Consider the following 11369-nt stretch of genomic DNA (forward strand, 5'->3'; position numbering starts at 1 on the left):
AGAAGACGGTTGTAAAACAGATGAATGGAAACTTCTAAGACTTAAATCCCTATGCACATCCAAAAACTTCTCCAGCAGGGTAAAAACGGAAGCCACAGATTGGGAAACAGTGTTTGGTAATGACATGTCTGACAAGGGACTTATATCTAGAATTTATAAAATACTTGAGCACCACAAAATAAAGGTAAATAACCCAATTGAAAAATGGGCACAGGATATGAACAGACGCTTCACAAAAAGACATTCAGATGGCCAACAAGCACATGAAGAAATTTTCAAAATCCCTAGCTCTAAGAGAGATGCAAATCAAAACAACTATGAGATATCATCTCACCACAGTAAGAATAGCAAAATTTAACAGAACAGCAAGCAACAAATGCTGGCGAGGTTGTGGAGAAACTGGAACCCTTATTCACTGTTGGTGGGAGTGTAAAATGGTGCAACCACTATGGAAGGCTTTATGGCACTTTCTTAAAACATTGCAAATAGAAATACCATTTGATCCAGCAATTCCTCTGTTGGGAATTTACCCTAAAGAAACCATAACTGCCACCCAAGCAGATATATGCACACCCATTTTTATTGCTGCTTTGCTCACAATAGCAAAGAGCTGGGAACAACATAAGTGCCCATCAAGAATGAATGGATAGAGAAGCTGTGGTATGTTCACACAATGGAATACTATGCAGCATTGAAAAACAAGGAACTCATGAAATATTATCCAAAATGGATGATCCTGGAGGACATTTTGCTGAGTGAAATATCTCAGTCACAAAAGGACAGATATGGCATATGGTCACTGTTGTAAAATGGGAATGACATCATGGTTGAGGGAAGACAGAAAAGGAGGGGAGGAATGATATATATTGTATTGAAACAGATGAGGGAGAGTTCTGTTTAAAAGAGATATATGAATGGGTATTATTGTCTTAACAGAAGTCCAGAATGAAGGCTGCATGGTGGAGTGAACTTGGGGGGAGGGTTTCCATAGCAAAGAAGGAGTATTTCTTTTCAAGGAGAAAAGTGATTTGGGGTGGATGAGGTGGGCAGGGAGTAAAGTGTAACAATGAATGTCTGGAAATCCTAAGTCTCTCTAAACTTTCATTAAAATTAATAAATCAAAAAAAGAAAAAAGATTGAAGATAGTAAATGAGAAGCTAATTCTAGTTTTAGATGCATTTAATCCTCATGGGTATCTGTAAACATGATTTCCATAATTCAAATCTTTAGGATGTCCACTAGAACAAAATAGATACATGAATATCACTACAAGACAGATAAGAAAGCAAGCAAAGTAAATGTAAATTCTCATAATGTACATTGCAATGTCAAAGTTTCAGGTCAACAGTCACATAAAAGTTATAAATATTTAATTATCGGAGGATTATCTCGATCCTTTTCTAGCAAACTTTTAGAAGGACATAGACTTCATGAAATCAATATTCAGGATAACTATATATTTATTTCTAGTTATTACGTTTTAACAAATAGGTAAATATCTATCAATTTTTATATTAAAGTATGTAATGGACTTATATTCTCAAAGTGTCTGTTTCCTCCTATTACCTGAAGATTTTCATGAACTGTTAAGTAAAACCTAAAAACTCTATCTTGAATAAACTTTGTGGAGATGGCTAGATTAGTGAATTTGGGACATATAATTTTGCTTCCACAGACAATATCTGCACATTACTTAAAATCACATTTTTTCTTATCATGTATTTATGTTTTCATTCTTTATATTTCCTTTCAAGTATTTATATTTTCATTCCTTTATTCATTCAGCAAACATTGAGAATTTTCATTTAAAAGAAAATTACTATTCCCATAAAGTTTACAATCTAGAGGAAGAAACTGATTAAAAGCTCAAATCACACAAGTATTGTTAAACTTGTTTCTGGAATAACTGCTGTCCTGAAAATGTTCAGGAAGCAATGAGAGCACAGGAACTGACACCCTAACTGTTATGAGTCTCTACAGAAGCATCTCCATGAAGAAGACCAATTCATCCAAATGGAAGTCCAGATGGATGTATAAGAAGGAGGGCGGGGGGTGGAATCTGGATTTTACAAAGCAACTGTGGGAATTGTCCATGGTGGACACCAGCTGGGCCTATTGAGGAACAGCATGTGCGGAGTAGAGGGATTAGGAAGGGCTTGTCAAGATATGAGGCAGGGGCAAAGCCGATACCAGGCTCAGCAGGGTAAGGTAAAGACCTCAAGCTTTCTTCTGAAAATAATGGGAAACTACTGAAGGTGTTTAACCAGATCTTCTATTATAAAAAGTGTAATCCTATGTTCAAGGAGTGAAGGTAATGAACGGTCTGTAGCTCAAACCAGTTGGTGGTTTGCACAAAGATGAGGGAAGATGTAGATTCAGACAAAGAGGATCAACACAGAGAGTCAAGGCTTGGAAACAGACTCATTGACTTTATCACTCTGGTATTATACCAATAGCTCTAAAGGATACACCAACCATTTTAATCAATTTAAAGAATTGCAATGTGACATAAAACAGAATTTGAATAAAGCATTATTAAATTTACTTACTTGAGTGAAGCTGCAAAATCATTTTATTGCACAAAGGAGATTTTTTCCCTTAGGAGACAGTTAACCCATTGTTGCTACCTAATTCACCCTATAAGAGTGACACTAAATTACATAACAGGACTGTGCTGGCTGATGATCATTCATATCACTTGCAATAATCTTTCAAAACAATGATTGAATTTTAATCAATAAGATACAATATCAGTATTCTTAGAAAAGACATTTGATTAAATTGAAAATCATTACAAACTCTTAGATTTATTCACAAAATCAATTGTAAAAGCACGTATTGCAGCATGTACATTTCAATCCATATGAAATACACTTTTTAGCACAGTCAACAAATATCTTAAAGATTGACAAGTGAGCATGACAGTATAAATAATCTTGCTATTCATATTTCCTCCCTAAATCTGTGCAGCTTTCTCTGCATTAATAATAGACACATACATTTGTTTGATGTTGTTTGTTGTTGTTAGGTGCTGTCGAGTTGCTTGCGACTCATAGCGACCCCATGTACAGCACCCCGAAACTCTGCTCTGTCCTGTGCCAATCACACTGTCTCTGACACTCCCATCCCGATAATCCCAGTCACTGAATCAATCCACCTCATAGAGGGCCTTCCCCTCCTTCGCTGTCCCTCCACCCTCCCAAGCATGATGTCCCTCTCCAAGGACCGGTCTCTCCTCACAACATGTCCAAAATATGTTAGGCGGAGCCTTAGAATCCTTGCCTCCAAGGAGCCACCCGGTTTAACCTTTTTCAGGATCAATGTGTTTGTTTTCCTAGCAGTCCATGGAACTCTAAATACTCTTCTCCAGCACCTCAGCTCAAAGGCATCAATTCTCCTTCTATCCTCCTTGGTCATTGTCCAACTCTCTGATGCATAACAAGTGATTGCGAAGACCATGGCCTGTATAAAACGCACCTTAGTCTCCAGAGAGACACCATTGCTCTTCAGTACTTTGGAGAGGTCCCTAAAAGCAGACTTTCCCATGGCAATGTGCCTTTTAATTTCCTGGCTACTGGTGCCAAGAGTGTTGACTGTGGAGCCAAGAAAACTAAAGCTGTGAACAATCTCATTCTCTTCACCATCCATCCTGATGCTGCCAATTGGTTCAATGGTGAGATTCTTTGTCTTCTTGACATTGAGCCTCAATCTAAATTGTAGGCTGCAGTCCTTGACCCTCTGCAGCACGTGCTTCAGGTCCTCTTCAGTTTCAGCAAGCAGGGTTGTGTCATCTGCATAACTCAGATTGTTGATAAATTGTCCACCAATTTTGACCCCACATTTCTCCTCATAGAGCCCAGCCTTCCAGATAATCTGTTATGCATACAGATTGAAAATATATGGAGATTGGATGCATCCCTGGCGTATGCCCTTCCCAATTTTGAACAATGCAATGTTCCCTTGCTCTGTTCTGACGAATGCCTCCTTGTCCAAGTATAGGTTTCGCATTAGAACGATCAAGTGTTCTGGGATTCCCATTCTTCTCAGAGTCAGCCACAGTTTGTTATGATCCACGCAGTCAAATGCCTTTGTATAATCAATGAAACACAGATAGACATTCCTCTGGTATTCTCTGCTTTCAGCTAAGATCCATCTGACATCAGCTACAATATCCCTAGTACCACGACCCCTTGTAAACCCAGCCTGGACCTCTGGCAGTTCTCTGCTGATGTGATGTTCTAGTCATTTTTGGATAATCTTCAGTAGAATCTTGCTTGCATGTGAAATCAATGAGATTTTTCTATAGGGAACATAATAATCCTGTAAGAAATGGACTCACTCAAGATCTCAAAAATAGTATAAACATTACAAAGTATTCGAAGAAAATAGAGGATGATGAATAATCCACTAGAAGGTGTTTTCTTTGAACTTATAATTAAGAATGTACCATCTACAAACTTTTTTTTTAAAAAAAGATTGCGTATCTTTATGAAGGAGTATTTTATTTACATATTTTTCACTTTGACTTTCCAAGGTCATGCAATAGACCAGATAATTTTAGTAACTTAAAATCACTGCATTTCCCTCTGATTAAACAGGAGACCAGTAAGCAACTAAAAGAAAATTGAGAGAGAAAAGTGAGCACACTTTGGATGATCTTCTGACATGTTTCCTTTTAAAAAAAGATACATAAATAAAAGATAAAAGAACTTCCTCAAACTATGGATATTTTACTTGAATTTTAAATAATTCCCATCCAGTTTCAGACTCTATTCCAGATTTAGGCATTCTATTCTTGCAGTTTCTTTTTAACAGAATATTCTTTGGTGGAGTTCTGAGAAAACCTACTGAATGATATTGAAAAAGCTATGTTTCTATTTCAAATAATCATTGGTTGGTAGCTGAAGATGTGATCCTCTATGTAGCACACCACTAAGGTGCTCTGGTGGAGTCCTTCATAATATGTTGCATTGCTAACCAAAACCCTGTACTTTTCCCAAGGTTGAAACCAGCCAGTCGCTCTGTGAGAGAAAGACGAGAAGTCTTCTCACACTAAGGTTCACAGCCCTGAAAAATCTAATGGAAAATGACTACCAGTTGGAATTGACTGGATAGCAATGAGTGAGTGAGTGAATGAGCATAACAGTATGATATAAAATGGCACTTTATAATAATAGCAATAGCTGCCATGTGTGGAACTGAGAATCAGGCACTTCCTGAGGATTGCACATTAAATCCTCCAACAAACTAACAAAAACAAATCCTGTAAAATACATAGTGTCCAAAGGAATATGTTGGCCCTCCTGGCAGAGCCATGGAGCACTCACATATTCAGAGCCAGGTCAGAGGAGAAAGAAGATCCAACAATAAGAATGAAGGAAGAATTGTCAGTGAAATGTTTAAGAAAAGTCATGAAAACCTAGAGCAGTAAGTCCTTTGACAGTCTCAGTTGGTACATGCTGCTGAGGGATTGATTGAGTAACCTGTGCACATAAATCTGATCACTGGAGTAGGCAGCCTGGGTGAGACCAGGAGTCTTGGAAAAGGAGTTGCCCTGGGATAGAGAAGACAGAGACCTAAATGGAGTGAATCCATCAGAGAAAGCTAAGATGATTAGTAAAACAAAGGATTAGAACCTAGAGGAAAAAATATGAAGTTATGGAAGGATAAAAGACAGGCTTCTCAGGAGTTGTTCGTGATTACAGACAAAACCTTAAGTGGGTATTTAAATGCAACAGGCAAAATGATATATCAAGGTGACAGGGTGAACATTAACCAGTAAAACACGCAAATCAGATACAAAAGACAAGATACTAAATGAAGAAAAAAATTACCATGAAATGACAAAATCTATGAAAGTAAAAGAAAAGTCATGAGGCTTATGTGCAATTAGTGAACCAAACCACTTTCACAAAGAAAGTCCTACAAAGAAACTACTGAACTAAGTAACCACCAGAAAAGTGTAAAGAATGTCTGGACCAAGAGCTATTTTAGGGAGAAGTACACATTTAGGGGGGAACTCTGGTGGCTTAGTGGTAAGAATTTGTGCTGTCAATGGAAAGGTATGCAATCTGAATAAACCACCAGTGTTCCGCAGAAGAGGGATGGGCAATCTCCTCTCATGCAATTTGTTGCCTCTGAAAACTCACTGGAGGGTCCATTATAGGTCACTTCCAACTCAATAGTACAAAAGAACAACACATTTAGGGGAAATTCTGTCTACAGAGAAACAAGTAACACTGTAAAATACACTCTAAAAATTCCAATATAATCATATCCTAGTAAAGGATTACCAGTTAAATAGTAGAGATGCATAATTCTAAAATATTAGATAGAAATCCTTTGACTTTCTCAATAACAGAGTCTGTATTGTGTTAATTTTGGTCTCTCTGATCCTGTGTATAGTCTCTGGCAGCAAATGTGCCCATTAGGCTGCAGTTGAAAGAAATTAATCAATTCTGATTAACTCAAAGGGGTGGGTGGTGTGTGTGTGTGTGTGTGTGTGTGTGTAGTCAGGAAGGAGAGAAAGCAGAGAGGTCCTGATGTTTTGTTTTAATGAGTCCTGATGTTTTGTTTTAATGAGACTTGATAGTTTTCTTGAGCTGGGGCTAAAGACGGTGGTGAGTATAATGGAAGACTGATGGGAACACAGTGGTGGAAATTTTTATCTCCCACTTATCATGTTTCATAACAATGACCAAAACAACAAAAATCCAAAAGCATATTGTTTTGAAGCTGATTCTGACTCACAGCAACTCTAAGTGTCAAAGAGTAAAATCTCATGAATTTGTTTTTAAATTTTTTTATTTAAACGTAATAGAAGCAGCCATGCCTTTCTTTCTTGGGTCACTGAGTCAGTTCAGGCATCCAGCCTTTAGGTTAGTAGTTAAGCACAAAATCTTCACATCATGTAGTTTAAAATGCCAAACCCACAGTAATCAAGTAGATTCTGACTCATAGCAGTCCAGTAGGTACCCTTTAGGACAGAGTAGAACTTCCCATATGACTTCCAAAACTAAGTCATTGTGGAAGCAGACAGCCTCATCTTTCTATGGCAGAGGTGCTGGTTGGTTCAAATCACCCACCTTTTGGTTAGCTGCCAAATGCTTTACTTACAGCATCATCAAGGCTCCTTTTATTTTAGTTAAACAAAGACCAATCAAACCCACTGCTGTGAAGTCAATTTTGGTTCATGGTGACCCTCTATCAAGTTTCCAAAGCTGTAAATCTTTATGGGAGAAAAATGCCTATCTTTCTCCATTAGAAGAGCTAGTGATTCATAACTATAACTTTTAGCTTAGCAGTCCAAAACATCAAGTGCTACATTACTTCTACAATATTAATGAAAACCCATGCCACTATTGTTGTGTCCCTTTGCAATAAATTAATAAAAACCCTAGAGGAGAGAGTAGAGTGGTCTCAACGGGTTTTCTAGACTAATATTTTCTGAATCTCGGGTGACTCAGGTGGTAAAGAGTTGTACTGCCTACCTGAAAGCATACTGAATCCTCCAGTTGCTGTGCTAAAGAAAGATAGGCAATCTTCTCTCACGCAATCTAGTGCCTATGAAAACCTGCCAGAGGATCAGTTCCAACTCAATGGTACACAACAGGGACAATCTTTATGGCAGCAAATGGTTAAGACTTTGCTCCCACAGAGCCACTGATGATTTCAAACCAGCAACCTTTTGATTAGCAGCTGGACATTTAGCCATTGTGTCACCAGGATGTACTTTCCCACAATAAGGGAAAAGTACAGGAGGAATAATATTTAGTTTCAACTGATTTCCTCCCTTGCTTGCCAAAGGAGAAGAGCAACAGATTTGAACAATAAATGTGAGAGAAGAAATGAAACATGAGTAAATGAACAGGCCCTTCATATATTTACTTCATAATGTCTTGAATCCAAGATGCATACTCTAGTTCTCTTTCATTTATAGGTTGGTTGTCTATAGTTAGCTAGTTTGTGGTGAACATATTCATTTTTGAGGATGATATTACTAAATTCAGTTATGTCCAGAGACCCAAAGCATGTACCATAAAGACAGAAATAACATACAAGTTGCAAGGGGATAAACAAGAAACATTTTTATTGCTACTTGTACCTTCTTTTCAAGTGGTTTAAAACTCAGATGAGTGGTGACAAGGTTATGATTATTACTCTAAAAAACTCACTGGAGTCCAAAGCAGAGTGACGTGCTCTAATTTCTACCATAAATGATTTAGGAGACAGTAAGAGGTACAAGATAGCATGGATAGCACAGTTTTTTGAATGCTATTTAATGCACTGAGTAAACTAATTAAGGTATACATAATCAAAACCCATTGCCACAAGCCAATTCTGACTTGTCGCAACCCTTTATGGGGTTTGCAAAGCTATAAATCTGAATGGGAACTGATGCTTCATCTTTCTTCCACAAAGTGGCTGTTGAGTTTTAACTGCCAACCTTTTAGTTAGCAGAACAACACATGAACCACCAGGACTACAAGAGAAGACTAAAATAGTGCTGTTAGATTTGTCCCTTCATATGTAATCAGAAGAATGTAGCATCAAGATTGGAGGAAGACTCATAAATAACCTGTGTTATGCAAATGACACAGCCTTGCTTGCTAAAAGTGAAGAGGACCTGGGACACTTGTTGCAGAAGGTCAAAGCATACAGCCTTCAATATGAATTGACTCTCAATGTCAAGAAAACAAACATTCTTACCACTGGACTGAGAGGCAACATCATGGTAGATCGAAAAAGATTGAAACTGTTTACAACTGCATCTTACTTGGAACCATAATCAACACCCTTGGTACTGGCAGTCAGGAAATCAGGAGACATATTGCACTGGGAAAGTCTGAAGTTAAAGACCTCTCCAAATTATTGAATAGCAATGATGTCAGTTTGAGGACTAAAGTGCATCTGATTCAGGTCATGGTCTTACCAATAACTTCTTATGCATCTGAGAAATGGACAATGAGCATGGCAGAAGAAGAATTGATGCCTTTGAGCTGTGGTGTTGGAGAAGAGCACTGAGCATCACATCTCATGGACATCCAATAGAACAAACAAATATGTCATGGAGAAGTGCAGCCAGAATGCTCTTTGGAGGTAAACATGATAAAGCTTTGCTTCACATACTTTGAGCATGTTTCTAGGAGGGTGCTATTCTTTGTAGAGGGATTTGACGTTTAGAAAGGCAGAGGGTTGGTGAAGAAGAGGAAGACCCTAGACCAGGTACATTGACATGGTGACTGCCACTAAGAGCTCTAATGTGTCAGAAAGTGTGAGGATGGCACAGGATAGGACAGTGTTCAGATCTGTTGTTCATAGGGGCACACTGTGAATTGCCCTTGACTTGATGGACCCTAATAACAACAACAATATGTAAAGAGAAGGAACATATGAAAAAGAAGGAAAAGTAAGGATGGTTATAGTGAGACAAAGTGCAGGGATTTGTTTGCACCCCTTGAAGAAAGAGGGGGGAAAGCAGTCTTTCATAGACGACTTTAAAAAGTCTAGACAAGGGAGAGCTGTCTTCATCAAGTATTCATGTACCATAAAGACAAAGAAACAATATTAGAATGGAGAAGGGACTTGATATAATCTATTTCTGTATAGTAGGGTATATACTTCAGACAAAGAAAATTCTCAAAGTGCCTTTAACCAAGAAAATAGAAAAGGTGGTTGATTTTGGTGATACTGAGCAGAACAAAAAGTATCTTAGAGGGAATGATGAAGAGATCCAAGTCTGTAAATGTTCTCTCTAGTTATTTTCCATCTCAAATATTATTTTTCATCATAACAGGTAATGAAGCAGTAAAATAAGAACCATATTAAAAGGTTTCTTTTGAAGAGCTATTTTAGAGATACTGCTTTCGCTTTCCTTGTATTTCTTTCATAATTCCCCCAGTGATGATGTTGCCTTTGCTTACAAGGGTGAAATGAATTTTTTCATGGAATATGTTTTAATCAATTGCTATCATCAAACCTAACTATTACTTTAGCTTTCAATCTGCCAAGGGTATAATTTAAAATAGTGAGAACATATTGAAATGGTTCCTATATACAAGCATTTAATTTTATATTTTACCACATTTAGTGGAATAGAAACATCAACATTTTGCCTCCAAGAGGATATGCTTTAAATAGAAAGCAAAGTTTTCAACACTTAACCATTAAACTCAAGCATAGAAAATCATATGGAATAATCATTTCACATCAAAAGAGGACTACCCATTTCCTGAGGTACTTTAAGTTGGCTGATTATTAAAATTTTGTTTCATTTTTATCATAAAATATTTAAGGATTTTTTTTAAATTCCTGGAAATTGACAGTAAAATGATACATATTTGAACTCAGAGGTTAATCTGCTCTAATATCTTTGTCTCTGATCCACTTAACTCTAAGAATTCCTTTTCAATACTGGTTGTTAGTTGGAAAAAAATGCCTAGAGCATTTCATTTACTCAACAAGTACATTTCCTACACTTTTTTAGCATCATTACATAATTCACTAAAGCAAAATTTATATTCAGCTTAATGTTCTTGAAATAAATGGAAATGGCTTGCTTTAATATAATTTCATTATTCTCAGATAGTTCTTTAAAGAGTAATTGAACAGGTTTGCTTGGAACAGTGCAAGAAAGGAAGATCCTCCATGACATGGATTGATTCAGTGACTAGGGTAATGTGGGTGGGTGTGTCAGAGACAATAAGATTAGCACAGGATAGAGCAGGGTTTAGGGCTGCTGTACATAAGGTTGCTATGAGTCACAGGCAACTTGATGGCACATATCAACAACAACAACATTTTCATATACTTAAACTCCCAGTTATTAAGTTGGTGCTTTGTGCAATTGCAAAATTGAAATTCACTCAAACAGGAATAACTACTAAATATACACATTTAAAAAGAAAATATCTCATTGTGCAACCAAGTGATCTTAGTATGTCCTCTTTATCTCACATACTTGAAACTATCACTAGGTGCCCAATGAATAATAAGATAGAACTAAAATGTATTTAACTCTGAAGATCTCACGAGATACAAAGGATACAAGTAACACATAATAATTTTATATTATTTTTTATGTTTAAGAAAACAAGCATGGCGTTCCATACAATGAAATTAAGAATGTGTGGGGCAGATATTATAACTTTATGTATTTCACATTTCTGTATTTCTTTATATGCATATGTACTCTTAAAAATACTCATTGACAATAGCAAGGACCGATTTGAATGAATAGAAGGCATTGAGGATTTCATGAAAGGAACGCAAAGGTTATTGTTATTGAGTCAGGTACATAAGTGGATGAGCTTCAGCCAATAAAGACTCTTTCAGTGGAGAGGATTTTTGTCTTGTACAAAATTTATTGG

General features: G+C 37.0%; 1 protein-coding gene across 1 annotated transcript in view; it reads right to left on the bottom strand.

Moving 5' to 3' along the window:
• LOC102866947 (chromosome unknown open reading frame, human CXorf30) overlaps positions 1 to 11369 on the bottom strand; it is a 130075-nt gene that overhangs the window by 50188 nt on the left and 68518 nt on the right. The window lies entirely within an intron of this gene.

The sequence above is a fragment of the Elephantulus edwardii genome, unplaced genomic scaffold (genome assembly GCF_000299155.1).
Source record: "Elephantulus edwardii isolate Elephantulus edwardi_28Jun2011 unplaced genomic scaffold, EleEdw1.0 scaffold00016, whole genome shotgun sequence".
Taxonomy (NCBI): domain Eukaryota; kingdom Metazoa; phylum Chordata; class Mammalia; order Macroscelidea; family Macroscelididae; genus Elephantulus; species Elephantulus edwardii.